Source organism: Chelonia mydas, chromosome 14 (assembly GCF_015237465.2).
Source record: "Chelonia mydas isolate rCheMyd1 chromosome 14, rCheMyd1.pri.v2, whole genome shotgun sequence".
Classification (NCBI taxonomy): domain Eukaryota; kingdom Metazoa; phylum Chordata; order Testudines; family Cheloniidae; genus Chelonia; species Chelonia mydas.
Window position 1 is genome coordinate 42,118,727 of NC_051254.2, and position 13,012 is coordinate 42,131,738.

The 13,012-nt window shown below is 56.9% G+C and overlaps 1 protein-coding gene across 8 annotated transcripts in view; it reads right to left on the minus strand.

Moving 5' to 3' along the window:
* DDR1 (discoidin domain receptor tyrosine kinase 1) overlaps window positions 1–12,548 on the minus strand; it is a 29,668-nt gene extending 17,120 nt beyond the window's left edge. The window contains exons 1-2 of one of the 8 annotated variants that reach the window (XM_043529050.1): window positions 12,186–12,544; window positions 3,617–3,752 (exon numbers count right to left, since the gene is read on the minus strand). The gene's annotated coding sequence lies outside the window, so the exon portion shown is untranslated. Of the gene's footprint in view, window positions 1–3,616; window positions 3,753–8,722; window positions 8,744–9,129; window positions 9,232–10,723; window positions 10,967–12,185 lie in introns of those variants that run through there. The other 7 variants (XM_043529045.1, XM_043529046.1, XM_043529049.1 and 4 more) reach the window with 7 other exon arrangements.
* Between the last annotated feature and the right edge of the window lie 464 nt (window positions 12,549–13,012).

The window sequence follows — 13,012 nt, forward strand, 5'->3', positions numbered from 1 at the left end:
GAGTGAACAGCGGCAGGGTACACACATGTGTGGGCACAGACAGCCCTGCCCGCCCCAAACACACGCACGGACAGCCCTCCCCCCCCAACACGTGTGTGCACGGACAGCCCTGCGCCCCCACGAACACAGGCACGGACAGCCCTGCCCCCCCAAACACGTGCGTGCACGGACAGCCCTGCCCCCCCAACACGTGTGTGCACGGACAGCCCTGCCCCCCCGCGAAGACACGCATGGACAGCCCTGCCCCCCCAAACACGTGTGTGCACGGACAGCCCTGCCCCCCCAAACACGTGTGTGCACGGACAGCCCTGCCCCCCCGCGAAGACACGCATGGACAGCCCTGCCCCCCCAACACGTGTGTGCACGGACAGCCCTGCCCCCCCACGAACACATGCATGGACAGCCCTGCCCCCCCAAACACACGTGTGCACGGACAGCCCTGCCCCCCCACACAAACACACATGGACACCCCCCGCTACACAACCCCCTACACACACACACACCCCCACAGAGTTGTTTAGGACAGGAAGTGACTCCCAACTCCGCTTGACACCGCTGGGAAGTTCCCATGGGTGAATGGGATCCCCCACTAGGATTTGACCAGGACACCGGGGTTCACACCCAGGCTCTCTTAAGGAGTCAGGACCTTGGGGAAATAAATGGGACCCCCACCAGCACCCCCCCTGCCCCGCTCAGAGCCCCCCTACTGCCCCACTGCCCCATTCCCTGCAGCCCAGCGCCCCCTACTGGCCCCCGCCCCACTCCCTGCAGCCCAGCGCCCCAAACGAACCCCCTTCCCAGCAGCAGGAGCCCCCCGGCTGCAGAGGGGAGGCTGTGTGGGTGTGGGGCGCCCGCAGGCCAGCTGCTCCGATAACAGCATGGCTGGAATGTCACTCCCAGCAGCTGCCGGTCTCTTGCCCTGGTAAACAGCAGCTGACAGGCTGGGGGCAGGGGGGGTTGGTGCCAAGTTGGACAAGGGAGGGGAGGAATCAGGGCACGGCGGGTGGGTCCCTTTGTACCCACGAATGGGGCTGATCCCCGGAGCGGGCTGCTGAAGCTGCTCAAAGCCAGGCTGGGTCCCACGCAGGGGCGGGAGGGGAGGGGAGGGGAGGGGCTCCCCCCCAGAAGGGGGTGGGGAGATTCCTGGACATTGGCCTGGCGCTGAATTGCGGCATAGCTACCTGCAAAGGCCAAAGGGGGCTGCGGGTCGGGAGCGAGGGGCTCTGTCGGGGTGGGGCTGGGCTGGGCTGGCAGGGGGCTGCGGGTCGGGAACGAGGGGCGCCGGCGGGGCTGGGAGGGGCAGGGCGGGGCTGGCGGGGGGCTGCGGGTCGGGAGCGAGGGGCGCTGGCGGGGCTGGGAGGGGCAGGGCTGGCGGGGGGCTGCAGGGCGGGAGCGAGGGGCACCGGCGGGGCGGGGCTGGCGGGGGGCTGCGGGTCGGGAGCGAGGGGCACCGGCAGGGCCGGGCTGGCGGGGGGCTGCGGGGCGGGAGCGAGGGGCACCGGCAGGGCGGGGCTGGCGGGGGGCTGCGGGTGGGGAGCGAGGGGCACCGGCAGGGCCGGGCTGGCGGTGGGCTGCGGGTTGGGAGCGAGGGGCACCGGCGGGGCGGGGCTGGCGGGGGGCTGCGGGGCGGCAGCGAGGGGTGCCGGCGGGGCGGGGCGGGGCTGGCGGGGGGCTGCGGGGCAGGAGCGAGGGGCTCCGGCGGGGCGGGCCTAGCGGGGGGCTGCGGGTCAGGAGTGAGGGGCACCGGCGGTGCTGTGGGGGGCAGGGCTGGGCTGGCGGGGGGCTGCGGGGTGGGAGCGAGGGGCTCCGGCGGGGCGGGGCCTGCGGGGGGCTGCGGGTCAGGAGTGAGGGGCACCGGCGGTGCTGTGGGGGGCAGGGCTGGGCTGGCGGGGGGCTGCGGGGCGGCAGGGAGGGGCTCCGGCAGGGCGGGGCTGGCAGGGGGCTGCGGGGCGGGGCTAGCGGGGGGCTGCGGGGCGGCAGCGAGGGGCTCCGGCGGGCAGGGCTGGCGGGGGGCTGCGGGGCGGGGCTAGCGGGCTGCTGCGGGGCAGCAGCGAGGGGCACCCCAGGGCAGTGTGGCTCTCCCGCGGGGGGCTGTGCGGGCTGGCGCTTTGCTCACGGCTGCCTCGCATTCCCGGCGCATCGCTGGCATTCCTCGCCCGGCCTCCGTTCAATGCGTTTCCTTTTCTCCCGGAGCCCAGCGGCCCGAGGAGGTCGCCGGGTCACCAGCCTCAGATGCTGGCGGAGCAAGTCAGGGACCTTCCAGTTGCCAAGGGCACCCGATGAGACCCCCCCCCTACACACACACCCCCCTCTGCCATGGGGGGCAGGGAACGGGACACGGGGCCTGTTCCCTCTAGGGGGCGCCGGCTCCCATCCGGCCCCAGGGCAGGGACCGGCTGGCTCGGGGGCGCGGGGAATGGGGCAGGGGCCTGTGCCCTCTAGGGGGCGCCGGCTCCCATCCGGCCCCAGGGCAGGGACCGGCTGGCTCGGGGGCGCGGGGAATGGGGCAGGGGCCTGTCCCCAGGGGCGCCGGGTCTGATCTGGGCCCAGGGTGGGCGACTGGCTCCGGTGGCTCCCGAGCAAAACCAGTTACAACATAAAGCATTTTCCGCTGGCTGCCCGGCTGAATGTCAGAGGCAGCTGGGTATTTTGGGCTCTCAGCCATGGTGACACAGCAGACAGCAGGGGAGGGTTAAGGGGCCCACAGGTGACTTGCCTAACTTCAGCGATTTCTTGCCAGGACTCCTGGGTTCTCTCCCCGGCTCGGGGAGGGGAGTGGGGTCTAGTGGTTAGAACAGGGGGGGCTGGGAGCCAGGACTCCTCGGTTCTCTCCCGGCTCGGGGAGGGGAGCCAAGACTCCTGGGTGCTCTCCCTGGCTCAGGGAGGGGAGTGGGGTCTGGTGGGTTAGAACAGGGGGGGCTGGGAGCCAGGACTCCTGGGTTCTCTCCCAGCTCAGAGAGGGGAGTGGGGTCTGGTGGGTTAGAACAGCGGGGGCTGGGAGCCAGGACTCCTGGGTTCTCTCCCAGCTCGGGGAGGGGAGTGGGGTCTAGTGGTTAGAACACGGGGGGCTGGGAGCCAGGACTCCTGGGTTCTCTCCTGGCTCAGGGAGGGGAGTGGGGTCTGGTGAGTTAGAGCAGGGGGGGTCTGGGAGCCAGGACTCCTGGGTTCTCTCCCGGCTCAGGGAGGGGAGTGGGGTCTGGTGGGTTAGAGCGGGGGGAGGGGGGGGCTGGGAGCCAGGACTCCTGGGTTCTACCCCTGGCACTGGGAAGGGAGTGGGGCCCAGTGGTTAGAGCGGCAGGGGGACTGGATGTGTGTGGGAGTATCTGTGCGGTTGCAATGCTCTGGTCGGGTGTGACAGTGGGTCTGAGTACGCCCTGCGGTGCCCTGAGCAGCGTGTTACGTCTCCCCCTCCCCCCAGCTCGTTGCCATGCTGCCCACGCTTCCCCAGCTCTATTCAGAGCCGGCACAATGGCCTGGCTGGTTGGCGGGGGGGCAGGGTGGGGGGAGAGAAGCCGAGACAAGCGTTTTCAGCCTGAGCTGGACTGTGTACCTGGTCGGTCCACACGCGCCACCCCCACCCTCCCTGGACACTTCCTGCAACCGCAGCCTCCGGTACCTCCTTAACCTTCAACCAGACGCTCCTGGATCGAGCCCGGGACAGACAGGCCGGCTGCTCCGAGGGGCCGCGCAGACACACACACAAAAGGGATTTTTCTTATCCTGGTTTCCCGCCCCGAATCGGGACAGAAAGTCTAAATTTCAAAAAAAAAATTGGGGAAACAACAAAGGAAAACGTTAGGTGGGGGAGTGGAAAGAATCCAAACGTTTTGTTTCCAGTCCAGCCTCTCTTCGGTTTCTGCCGAGTTCAGTTTTAAAACCAACAAGTCGTTTCTCAGCCGGGGGGGGAACCCCAACCCTTTTCATTCCGAAAATACCAGCACGGGAGTTTTGGAAAGTTTCGGGAACAAAATTCCACACATTTTCCAGTCAGGCGGGATCAGCTTGAATGAATTGACATTTTTCGGGGGGGGACGGGACATTTTGTCAAAAAATTCCCAGCCAGCCCGAAAGGGCAGAGACCAGGCCAGACGCACACCCACGGAGGGTGACCGGCCGTCCCGACAACACTGTATGGGGATCGTCCCGATATTTGGGGATTTGTCTTATATAAGCACCTATTCTCGCCCCGCGTCCCGATTTTCCACACTTGCTTTCAGGTCACCCTCCACGCACACCTCTTGAGCTCTGCCTCCAACTCATGCCAGCACCCCCCAAAGCCCCCCAAGTCCCTTTCCCAGTGTAATACACCTCGGCCCGGCAGGCGGCATGCTAGCCAGCCAATCGCTGCATGGGAGCAGCCAAACTCTAGCCCCCGCCCCCAATTCAAGTTGGGGTACTGGGGTTCAGACAGGAGGCAGGTGGAGGGAGGAAGAAAGAAAGAAAGAAAATAAATAAGGGATCGAAGTCTGACTAACCCCAGAACCAGATCAGCCACGAGCAACTCCATCCAAACGTACCAATTTCTGTCCCGTTCCAAAATCGGTCTAAGCCATTCCCACTGGATATCTCCCCCACCCTGCTTAGATACCACCCCACGCCCAGCCCAATGGGGTCACGCCGGATTCACTCTGAGGTCACTGAGATCAGAATCCGGCTCTGACTGCATTGACGGCAGTCAGGTCACTCCGGATTCACTCCGGATTCAATAGGGTCCGAATTTCGCCTGCCACGAACAAACGCTTCAAAGAGCAAATAGTGACAGATAATGACTATTTGCTAATTACAGTTATAACAACAACGTTATATTTAGTAATTATTGACCACTAGCTGATTACCAGTATCAATGTACTAAATGCTAATCGGCAAAAACCAATCAAATACGTTCTTGCTAATAAGAATAGCTAGTTATAATACTTAATCGTACTAGGAGCTGATTTCCCATTATAATAAATCATTAATAATGATAATAAACGTGTAGTGTATAATAAAACTGATCCTATTCATTGCTGACCACAGATAAATATGCAGATTGTAATAATAAAGTATCATGTCTAATTATGGGTACTGTTGGTTGCTGACTGGTGTTGATAACAGGCCAGGTATGTAATTAGAATACCTAGCTCTTAGAGAGCCCTTCTCATCAGTAGTTCTTGTTCACAAACTCATGGATTTATCCTCCCCAAACCCCTGTATGGCAGGCAATGCTCTTATCCCCATTGTATAGATGGGGAAACTGAGGCACGTAGCGTCTAAGGGCCAGATTCACAACGGAACATAGGCTAGGTGGGAAGCAGCCTAAACTAGCCAATGGCAGATGCCAATGTGTGGCCTAAGCCCCGCCCCTCTTCCCGAGAAAGGTGACAAAGTCCGGGCTGTAGGGCGGCGTCTAGCGCCGCTCGGCCTTCTCAGCTGCAAACCTCCTCTTGGGGGCCTCCGCCGGCTGGGGGCGGAGATTCTCCCGCGTAGCTTTTAGCCTGGGCATTCGAGCACTCAGCTGGGAGACCCAGGTTCGATTCCCCGCTCTGCGTGACGGGTTTTGAACTGGACTCCGCCACCTCTCAAGGGAGTGCCCGAACCACTGGGCCACAGGGTAGTCTGCACGGCTCCCTCCATCTCTCCTGCGGAAGTTGTGCCACTCTGGATTAAGGAGCGAAAGGATCAGAAGGAGAGCAAGCAAGAGAACGACCCTGTCGTCCAGCGGCGGGGGCTCTCATGCGGGAAAGTCGGGCCCCAGTGCCCCCCCACTGCAACTGCCTCTTAAAAATATTTTCTCATAGTGGCAAAGTTTTGACAGCAGAGACGGAGGGAGCTGTATGCCATCCCAGGGCGGAGGGAGTCAATTTGTATCAGTCAAATGTCGGAAAACGTCATTTTCACCGTCCGCCCCCAGCAAAACCGACAAGAAAAGTTATTCCCGCCAATAACAATCCAAATTCCCAGCTAGGCAAAGTAAGGGGGAAAAAACTGAAGGGGGGACCAAATAGTCTTCAAATCTGTTAAGAGCTGCTGTACAGAGGACAGTGATCAATTGCTCTCCATATGCACTGAAGGCAGGACAAGATGTAATGGGCTTCTTCTGTAACAAGGGAGATTTAGGTTCGATATTAGGAAAAACTTTCTAGTTACAAGGGAAGTTAAGCCCTGGACCAGGCTCCAAGGGCGGTTGTGGAATCCCCCTCACTGGAGATTTTAAGACCGGGCTGGACAAACACCTGTCAGGGCTGGTCTAGGTTTACTGGGTCCTGCCTTAGCGCAGGGGGCTGGACTCAATGACCTCTCGAGGTCCCTTCCAGCCCGACATTTCTAGGAGGCTAGGAAGAATGCTGCTGGAGCGCCGGTAATGTGGCTAAAAGGCCAGCGTCAAATCCCCACCTCCCCAAATCTCCTGCAACTGTGAACAGCTAAAACCGATACAAATTGTGGGGGGGAATGCTGAACCCCCCCTCCCCCCGCCCCAGGATTGCACTCAGCTGCGAAAGTTTCAATCATTCCACATTGGGGGCAGGGGGGATGCTTAAAATAAACAGCAATTTGTCTGTCAAAATGACATGTTTGAAAACCAAATCGCACACTGTGGACTCTCCCCAGAGCTCAGTGGTTATAGCACTCACCTGAGATCCCCTCTCGAAAGCCCTTCTTTGCAGGCCGGGGGGGCGTGGGGAGTCGGGGGACTGAACCGAGGTGTCCTCCAGCCAGGGCGCGCCAAAGTAGGGCTGCGTCGCCTTGTGTTCGGAGCTCGCCGGCCGGCTCGGGCCCACGAGGGAGTTCGGCGGGGGACCGTCTGTGGGGTTTAAGCGCTCTGGGGTTTCAGGGTCCGGATGCCGAAGGGAGGGGGCCCTGCAGGTGGCGTGCGCACAGCCAGATACGCCCAGGGAGCAGCTAGGGCAGACACTTGGGCGCCGAGGGAAGGCCAGGGGGGCCTGGTGCTGGGGTTTCGGGACCTCATGGGGCAGTGAGGGGCTTGTAGCCCCGGGCCCACTCGACAGAGCTGCTGACTGCTCGTAGGGCAACAATTGACAAAGGAATCAATCATAGACTATCAGGGACCTCAGGGGGTCATCTAGTCCAACCCCTGCTCAAAGCAGGACCAATCCCCAATTTTTGCCCCAAATCCCTAAATGGCCCCCTCAAGGATTGAACTCACAACCCTGGGTTTAGCAGGCCAATGCTCAAACCACTGAGCTATCCCTCCCTGCAAGGTGATCCAGTCATTAGATGAGTAATGAATAATGTATTGATCTAGGCATGGGAGTAAGTATTAATAATATATAATTAAAATATTAGTCATTAACATCCTAATTATTAACGGATCTCTCTAGTCATTAGAGTAACTATCCATGTGATCTATTTATTATTTAGACTAACAATTAGATAAACATACATTAATTATTGCTCTGATTAGAGCAATCCATTAATTATTACTCTAATGACATACATTATATATTAATAATTGACTTACTACATACACACATTAATAATTATGACTCAGTACATTAATTCCTGTAATGATTAGAGCAAACCATTAATATTTAGTACATTAATTAATACATATGTATAATTACTCTAATGCCTAGCTCAGTGCATTAATGATTAATAATTATGACTAATGACTAGATAATTAATGTATCGATCTAAGACTCAACAGGAAATTAATGATGGCTCAATGCTGTCAAATTATTAAGTATTAATCTAGGCATTAATAATTATTACGCTATCACTCTAGTCATTAAGTGGTTAATAACTGCTCAAGTATTAATCAAGGCATTTCTCACACGAGCCGTGCTTTCGCTCGTCAACCTGCAGTAAAGGAGGATGAAATTGTCACCATACTGTCATGATCCAGTCATTAGAGTGAATATTACCAATAATGTAGAGATCCCGAGATTATTAATAGCACTGTAATGCATTGATCTGGGCTTTGGAGTCATAATCATTCGGGTTAATTAGTACAGTCAGCTAGGCATTCGACGAATTCTTAATAGTTAATGATCTATTGATCTAAGCGTTGAGAGTCACCCATGTCCCACCTCCCACGTGCCCCACACGCAGTCACAACGCCCCCTTAGAGCCAGCCTCTGTCCCTCAGCACCTCCGGTCTGTGCAGCCAGCCAGCCCTCCCCAGGCACCGCTGCAAACCCTCCAGCCTGCCCTCAGCCCTGCTCTCCGGGCCTGGATCAGACCGTCCAACCAGCCCCTCCTGCCTCCGGAGAGCACCGAAACCTGCCGGGTCTCCCAAGCGTCGTAATGGCCCTGGGCCCCCCCTCAGCTGGGACTCCCGGCCCACGCACACATCCCCAGAGCACCCGTAACCTCCCCCGACACGCTCAGCCGACCGTGGAGCCCGCGGAGTCATGCACGGCGGGGGACGAGCCAAGGGCTAAAGACAGCTCCCCTGTCAGACAGCTGGCGCTCGGCCATGGGCTCGAGATGGGAGGCCGGCCTAGGGTGAGAAACTGGCGTGGGACGGATAAGGAGAGATGCGTGCAGGGACGGAGACAGAGAGATGCCGACGGGGACGGAGAGAGGAGAGCTCTTGATCAAAAGCGTAGAAACAAACAGCAAATACACGCCCCGCCGCCGGCAACGTTAGCCACAACTAAACACAGAGGCCGCAACGCGCACACCGACAACGATAAATACATTTAACAAGAACACAAACCAACAGCAGCCACTGCCAACCGCAATACGGATGCACACAATAAACCATAACAGCAGCACGGACCTTGGCATCCTAGCAAGGAGGATAATACAGATCCGTGTGTTGGCAACAGGAGCTATTGATAACAGGAAGATCGGCTACAGAACCGGGTCACTGGGACGAGCCCCCTGTTATTTCTGCCAGCCCCAGTGTATCATTCCACTCATACATTTCTCAAGCCTGGTCATAACCGCACTGCGTCTGCAATTCATAGGTGCACAAAAACCCCCGACACTCCAGGACGATCAACGAAGCTGGACATTTTTCAGCTAAACTTTTTTTTTTTTTTTTTTTTTTGGGGGGGGGGGGGGGGGGACAAAACCCCCACCACCATCACCACCACTTTTGGCTAAACCAAAACGTTTCAGAAAACGTGTTAATTTCAACAAAAGTTCACGGTGGTACAACCCCGAACGAAGCGTTCGGCTCACAGGGCAACGTCCCGCTTTTGATGTTTCCGGGATGGTTTGGAGCGCTCGTTTGGAAACAACAGCCGGAAACACGGTTCCTTGTTTCTTTAGAGACACAAATCATAAAAAGTTGTGGACGGTCAAAAGCAGAATGAAGTGTTTCAGGTTCCTTGAAATGGAATATTTTGATTGGCCTGAAAACGACATGATTTGGGAATTCTGTTTCATGGGAAATTTAAAATTAAATAAATAAATAATGGTTTTCGTTCCACTTTAGAACAGGGGGAAAAAATCCAACATTGTGGAACGTCCCACACAATGGAAAACACAGTTCCTGCCCAGATCTAACCATCCCAGGGGCAACACACGCAACCCAACAACTAACAAAATGTGTAACTATCACAACACTTCCCAACAATACGCACATATGCGATGAACCGCAACGCATAACCGCCTCGCGCACACGCGAACCGTGACAAGAACCAACGCCCAACCACAAGACGAGAAATAAGTGCATTAAACGCAATGCCAGCCACCAATACAGACACACACAGAGTAAATGAGAACACACAATGGCAACGCACACAAATAGTAGCAAGAAACAACTACATGAAACAATGCTTAAGTGGCAACACAGCAATTAGGATCCCAGGTCCGATTTCTGAAAGATTTAGGTTCTTGCTGAAATACAAAGGGATTTGGGCCTTTGAACTCCTTTGAAAAGTGAGTTTCAAATCCCCCGCTTTCGTCCTTGGAGAAAAAATGAGTTTCAAACTCCCCTTTCTGCTTGGGGGAAAAAAATCCGTTTCAAACCTCCCTTTCTTGCTGGGGGACAAAGTGAGTTTCAAGCCCCTCTCAACTCCCAGCTTTGTCTGCCCACAAATCTGCCACCTTTAAACAATTGTGTTCATGGGTTGCCAAACCCCAGTGTGGGTTTTAAGTGTGTTTTAATTTGGTTGAAACTTAAATCAATTCCTAATTGTTTTGAGCTAAATCAAAATGAGAATATTACTTAGATTTGAGAAAACCCACACCTCGCGTTCACCCGAGGCTACTACCCATCCGGACCATTTCCCTTCCGTCCTTGGATTCAGTCCGAAACAGGACTTTTCTGCAGAAATAATCACAACCTTTCACCCCACGGCTTATTAACTGATTATAAACCTCGTGAGTGGTTATCTGCATAATAACAGTCGTGTGGGCGGGGCGCCAGACTGGGCCGCAGGACACCTGGGTTCTGTTTCTGCCTCTGTCACGGACGTTGCGCACCTCACGGGCCCTCTCTGGGCTTCAGTTTCCCCTCCAGCTCCTTGTCTGTCCCGTGTGTAAGATTTTGGGGGCAGGACCTGTCTCTCCCTGGGTGTCTGTGCAGCGCCCGGTACAACAGGGCCCTGATCTCAGCTGGGGCAGGGCCTGTCTCTCCCTGTGTGTCTGTGCAGCGCCCGGCACAACAGGGCCCTGATCTCAGCTGGGGCAGGGCCTGTCTCTCCCTGGGCGTCTGTGCAGCGCCCGGCACCATGGGGCCCTGATCTCAGCTGCAGCTTATACACAAATAAATAAATAATGATATACATTTACTGTAATAGAAACAGTAAATTCTATGATTTATTCTCACCTGTATGGTTATAGCGAGGTGTTATTTCAGTCTCTCTGTCAATATTCCCTTTTCTGCTTTTGTTGTTGTTTTCCTTTTAATAACAGCAGTGTTTCGAGTTATTCCTGCATCTATCTATTATTGAGTATCCATTATTGAGTATCAATGCTATTAATTTACATCCGCCAACCCCGCTGACAGTGATGGGTTTGGTCCTGGTCCTTTGTACTCATGGGGCCCATCGGTGCGATGTTTCCTTTCACCCTTCCGAGCAAGAGAATAAGGATTCTTGCTAATGCTGTTTTCATTGCTCGTAATTAGTCCTCCTTCCTGGGCTGGCCCTAGCAGGAGGGTGCTGGCGACCCCCAGAGCAGCTGGCTGGCAGGGACAGAGGGGGACGCAGGGACTGGTGAAAAGGAGCAGGAAGGAGGGAACCGCTTGGAAGTGGCTGGTTAAAAATGGCTCAGGTCTGAGCTGATACCTGGCGTCTCCCCCCCACGCCCCTTTCGTGTCTGGAAACTTCAGAGCCCCAGCGGAACCTGAAATAGCAACACTGGGATGCTGAGCTCAGGTTCACCCGTTTTGCTCCAGGGTCACTGGAGATCAGAATCCAGCCTGGACCCCATTGCAGAGGAGTCACTCCGGATTTACACCGGGGTCACTGAGCGCAGAATCTAGCCTGGACTCCATTGCAGCAGAATCACTCCGGATTTACACCGGGGTCACTGAGCTCAGAATCCAGCCTGGACCCCATTGCAGCGGAGTCACTCCGGATTTACACCGGGGTCACTGAGATCAAAATCCAGCCTGGACTCCATTGCAGCAGAATCACTCCGGATTTACACCGGTGTCACTGAGCTCAGAATCCAGCCTGGACTCCACTGCAGCAGAGTCACTCCGGATTTACACCGGGGTCACTGAGCGCAGAATCCAGCCTGGACTCCATTGCAGCAGAATCACTCCGGATTTACACCGGGGTCACTGAGCTCAGAATCCAGCCTGGACCCCATTGCAGCAGAATCACTCCGGATTTACACCGGGGTCACTGAGCTCAGAATCCAGCCTGGACTCCATTGCAGCAGAATCACTCCGGATTTACACCGGTGTCACTGAGCTCAGAATCCAGCCTGGACTCCACTGCAGCAGAGTCACTCCGGATTTACACCGGGGTCACTGAGCTCAGAATCCAGCCTGGACTCCATTGCAGCAGAATCACTCCGGATTTACACCGGGGTCACTGAGCTCAGAATCCAGCCTGGACTCCACTGCAGCAGAGTCACTCCGGATTTACACCGGGGTCACTGAGCTCAGAATCCAGCCTGGACTCCATTGCAGCAGAATCACTCCGGATTTACACCGGGGTCACTGAGCTCAGAAGCCAGCGGAGTTCCACCCCCCGTCAGAGACCCGGAAGTTTTGGGGTGCCGCCAGACCACCCCGGCTTCCTGCCCTCCCGGATCAAGGTCAAGCCCAAACACGGTACCTTTCCCGGCCGCTCCGATCTTCCGCCTGGCAGACGCCAAACACCATGTAACCCCCTGGAAACCGGGAAGGTGAAAATCCCTGGGCAGGGAAGGGAAAGACACCAGGGTTTTACTCCGCTTTGTAAATCCAGTTTTGCGGGGGAGCCGGAGGGAAAACCCCAGATCCAAGCAGCGGTTCCGAACGGTACCAGAGCCCGGCTCCGCTCCGGCGTGAAACCGCCCCGAATCCTGCCGCCCCGGAGTCTCCCCAGCTGCTCCCCTGAGCTCATCGGGAGTTTATGCAAATCCGCAGCCTGGTGCCTTCTCCGGGGGCCAGGATTCGCTGGCAGAGGCTGGGCAAAAAGCCCAGAAATCCCCGCCCCCCCCCTTTCCACACACACACACACACACCCCGCCTCCCTCAGCTCTGGAATTAACACACACACACACCTCCCAGCTGCTGGCTGCAGGCTTCCCACGAGAGGGCCCCTTGGAGGGGGGGGCTGTGTCTAGGTAGCCTAGGGCCCAAAGGAGACAGCTCTCCGTGGGGGGGGAGTCCCTGGATTTCCACCAAGCACAGAAAGGAAGTGGGGGGGGGGGCAGGAATCCCAGCCCCCCCCCCCCCCCCCCCCCCCGCTGTCAGAAAGCTGTTTGCAAAAATCCCCACCTGCTGGCTTTGGGAAAGCAGCAAGGGGTCTCCTCTCTCTGCGCACCTGCCCCGGGCTAGGCTCAAGGGAGTTTCAATTCCCCCCTCCAATGCCAGGATAAAGCCAGGATAAAGAGAGTTTCAATTCCTCCCACCCCAGGCAAGGATCAAGTGAGTTTGGGTCCCCCCCTGCACCCCGCC